Genomic DNA, 4,629 nt, shown 5'->3' with positions numbered 1-4,629 from the left:
GCACGTGTCTTTTGCCTGAGTCTTTGGGGCCCCCGTGGGAAAGAGATCTCGAGGCTCACCAGCCTCCTTCCCTCCAGCCTTGGCTGGACTTGCGGGAAAGTGGGACAGGCACGGTCTCGGTTTTCCATTCATAACACAGCAACGAGATGGATGGGGCAGGAAGAGGGGCTATGGAAACTCAAAAGTCCTGAATCCAGGTGGAAGCCTCCACTGCAGCCCTAGGAGTCTGGACTCCCAGCTGAGGCTCTAGCAACCTTCCCGCCCTTCGGTGGGCCCTGGGGGAGGAAGGGTGGAGCCCGTGTCTCTTTCTCTCACATTCAGATGACACTGCAGAGGAAGAAAGGGAGCAGGGAAACAGTGGAATTGGGGTCCTCTGGCCCCTGAAGTCAAGGGGAGCTCCCTTGCCCAGGGGGAGACATCTACTCGGCCCCCAAGGAAAAGGAGTGGGGCTGTTGTGACCTCTGAGAATCCAGGCCTGCTCGCCGATGGGCCCGGGGAGCTGTCTGGCCCCAGAATAGCACGTGTTGACCAATGCGGAGGGACTAGGGAACGAAGCACAGATGTGGGTCTGAAGCACAGTTCTGTGTGAGAGCTCTGCCCGCTTGGTTCTGTTGGCCTCTTCAGCCCCGGCCAATTCCAGGGGGCTCCTCACTTTGCGGGGGGGCCATGGGGGAAGGAGTGCGCAGTGCTTTCAGACCCACTGTCCACACACGGCCCCATTGGCCCCATGTTTCACGGTGCCACCCCTCTTCCGCAACGGGAGAGGCCGCGACAGTGAGAGGCCCGCGTACCTCAAAAAAAAGCATCTCAGGAGAGGCAGAGGGATACCTGGGGCCCGGACCAGGGGTGAGATGAGTTTCACTCCTTGAAGAAGAAAAGCAGGTCCCCCAAAGCAAACATCCCCTTTCAGAGTATCCAGGCTGGGCCAGTAGCTAGTGGCTGGCCGCTCCGGAAGTGCATTAATTCAGTTAATAATCATGAATCCACAAATGAGGTGCTATTATTAGCTCCACTTCACAGATGAGGAAATGGTCCCTGGAAGTGCCCCACCTCCACCGCCCAGGGCTGGGGCCCCTAACTCCAGAGAGGGGATGCTGCTCAGCCCTGAGTTACACTGCCCCCTGTGGGCGGAAGCAGGGCGGATGCTCCGGGAGAGCCTGGAGGGCTTTGGGCGCTGGTTGGATCTGCAGCCTGTGGGTCACCAGTCCCTACACGAATTTCCTTTTGTCTACTGATGGATATTCCCACCATCCCTCTCCCATGCCCTCAGCTGTAGTCGGCAGCCGGAGGCTGCTGTCCTGGGTGGGGCAGCTGTGCTGGCTTTCCCAGCAAGGGCAGTGATTTTCAACTTGGCTAACATTTGAATTGACTGGGGCAATAAAAAAAATTTTCATGCTGATGCTGATGCCCCACCATCAGGAATTCTGATCTGATTGGTCTGGAGTGGACTGCAGGCGTTTTTTCTTTCTTTTTTTTTCTAACATTAATTGATTGATTAAAGTTCTAGTGCAAAGCCAAGGAGTAAGGCAATGAATACTGGAGTCGGAACACCTGGGCTTGAATTCTGTCCCTTACTATTCCATTGCCCTGGAGGTACGTTACTCGCCGCTGAGCCTCAGTTTTCCTCATCTGTTTAATGGGGATGATTTCAGCCTCAACAGGGTTGATATCTAATATCACCCAATTGATAACAGGGTGGTTATTAATGTGAGACAATAGATGTGAATGTGCTTTGAGAACTACAGGAGTGTACCAAATGAAAGGGGTTATTATCACGGGGCCACTGCTGGGGTCAGCCCTCACGTCAACCCCCATGCCTCAAGGTTGCTAACTCACTTGAGTCCTTTCTGTAATATTTTTGCAGCGTACTCCTGAGGATGCCACAGTCTCCGTGCCCATTTCCATGTCACTCGCCTGCAGCCTTCTTGTACTCTAAGCCCTCTGAAGAGGTGGATTTTACGGGTATGTGAGCAGTACTTCTGCTGTGGCTCTAGCTACAGGAACCGCACTGACTGATGTATACTATGACCTAGAAACCTTTTCTGAGGCAAAGCTTAATTGCATCCATGTGGGATAATGGTTGGCTGGGCAGGGATCTTGAAGATGTCAAGCTGATTGCTCGCCTTCTGGAACTGTTTAAATTTTAGTTTAGGACGGGCCGTTGACAAACACTGCGGCTCTACTGCCACTGTGTGGCAGCATGGGAAACTGAGTTTACACTGTCTCAAAGCGTCATTTGCTTAAGAGGTGGTCCCAGGAGCCCAGAATGCGTCAACTGGGGATGCTTGTTGAACTTGCGAACCACGGGACCTAGCCTAGGTTGCCTGTTCTTATGCCCTCCGAATGTGGAGAATCACCGCTGTAGCGACCGCATGTGTCAGATGTGTCTGGAATACTAGCTACATGTGATGGGATAGTTGAGCGCATGGGCTTGGAGGTAAGGCAGTCTTGGAACAGAATTTGGAGGCTGCTGCTTATGACATGTGACTCTGGACACATTTCTCACCTCCGAACCTCATTTGTTTTCATCCTTAAATGTTGAGATAATTTCTCTCTCAAAGAATTGCTTTGAGAATATGAACTCATGTCTGTCGTATGATAAGTGCTGCCTACGGGCAGTTAGCACTGTATCCTGGGCTCAGTGTTAGGGTTTTAGGATGTGAAGGTGAAAAAGATTATGGTCCCTGTCCTGAAGGGGCTGACGTTCTAGTAAAGGGAAGCAGCCATATAACGGAGGTATGCCTGGTGCAATTAGGAGAACAATTGTCTCAGGAGGCATGTAAGGACAGAACTGTAAGAGGAAATAGGAATTTGGGGAAAGGCGTGTTGTGTGTGTGTGTGTGTGTGTGTGTGTGTGTGCGCGCGCGCGCGCGCGCATGTGTGGTGGGGTTCAGACAGAGGGGCCAGCATGAGCTACACAATAAATGTGGAGACCTGCCGATGGCTGAGGTTGCCTATGGTATGGGAGGTGCGGGGCGAGGAGGGCCCACCAGGAAGGACCTTGGGTGTCTTGATGAAGGGTTTTAAGACCGAATGCTCTCAAGAGTCAAGGAAGGAATTTAGGCAGAGGAGGACACGACTGGATCTGTGTTTTAGAAAGTGAACTCTGACTGCGATGTCTGGCATGGAGGACACGGGTGGGGATGGAAGGTCCCGGCAGGAAGAAACTAGTGATCCAGGTGAGAAGTGAGCGTGGTCTGAACCGGGCAGGTGCTGAGAACAGTCAGATCGGAGAGCTGTCAACGAGGTAACTTATTCCTGAGATCTGGGGACTTGTTAGACATTGGGGGTAAAGGAGGGCTGGGTTTGGCAATTGGGTAGATGCCATTCTCTGAGAGAGCAAAGGGAGGAGAGAGATGGAGAGGGGAGAGTTTAAGAGGGAAGATGAGTTCAAATTTTGTTCGTGGTTTTGAACTGGTGCTTTTAAGGTATAAAGTGAAATAAGACAGGTGAAGTATCTGAGCTTCAGTACGAGTTCAGTTTTGGACACGTTAAACTTGAGTTGTCTGGGGGACTTTGAGTGGAGAAGATATCCTCGACTTTCCCCTCATCCCGACATCCAGTTCATGAACAAGTCCCATCGGCTCTAAACGCAAAATACTCTTCCACACTCTGACAAGTACAGGTTTCTGGTAACTGACTCGAATGGAAAACTGATGACTTCATAAAACTGCTAACAAAAGATCACGATGAAAAAAAATTAATGACGTGGGACTGAGCGACCTGCTGAGGGTGATTATAATTTTTGTGACTTTCTGTTTGAATAAAGAAAGAAAGCCCACAAGGACTCGGAGGCAAAAAATATACAAATCAATTTTCACTGCAAAGTAAAGGAGCTGTTACAGTGGAGGATTCCTGGACTGAATGTCAATATCACGACATAGTATGAGTGTGTTTCGTGTTTGGTAATTGCTATCATTGTTGCTTCTGTTGTGGTCATCCATTTACAATGCTTGGTGTCAGTTCACTTATCTCTTATGAAAATAAAATACAGGGCTTCCCTGGTGGCGCAGTGGTTGAGAGTCCGCCTGCAGATGCAGGGGACACGGGTTCGTGCCCCGGTCCGGGAAGATCCCACATGCCGCGGAGCGGCTGGGCCCGTGAGCCATGGCCGCTGAGCCTGCACGTCCGGAGCCTGTGCTCCGCAACCGGAGAGGCCACAACAGTGAGAGGCCCGCGTACCGCAAAAAAAAAAAAAACAGTGTGTGTGTGTGAAAAAGAAACAAAAAAAGATACTTTTCCTACCCATCCCCTTCTCTCCCTCTCCTCTGTTGCCTAAACTGCAGGAGAGGGCATGGTTGATGGAGGAGATGGGGAAGCAGCGGGCAGGGAGAGAGAAGGAAGGGGACTGTCCCTTGGAAACAGGAGGACTGATGGGGGAGGTGGGAGAGAACATGACAGAGGTTGACTCCATAGGGGTTGGGATGAGAAGATAGGACGTTCTCAGAGGCGGGTCTTGGTTTTCTCTGATAGCGAGAAGGCAGTATGAGGAGGAACGTGAGAGCGTGTTGGGGAACCTGGGAGGTTCCGCAGGCAGGATCTGGAGGTTGGGGATTCTGTGGTGGCGTCAGCCCACACGATGCTGGGACTTTCTCCAGCAGGGCACAGTGGGCCTGTGCAGGAGTGACA

Source organism: Monodon monoceros, unplaced genomic scaffold (assembly GCF_005190385.1).
Source record: "Monodon monoceros isolate NGI ecotype Baffin Bay Population unplaced genomic scaffold, NGI_Narwhal_1 Super_Scaffold_16, whole genome shotgun sequence".
Classification (NCBI taxonomy): domain Eukaryota; kingdom Metazoa; phylum Chordata; class Mammalia; order Artiodactyla; family Monodontidae; genus Monodon; species Monodon monoceros.
Note: the sequence above shows the minus strand (reverse complement) of the source record.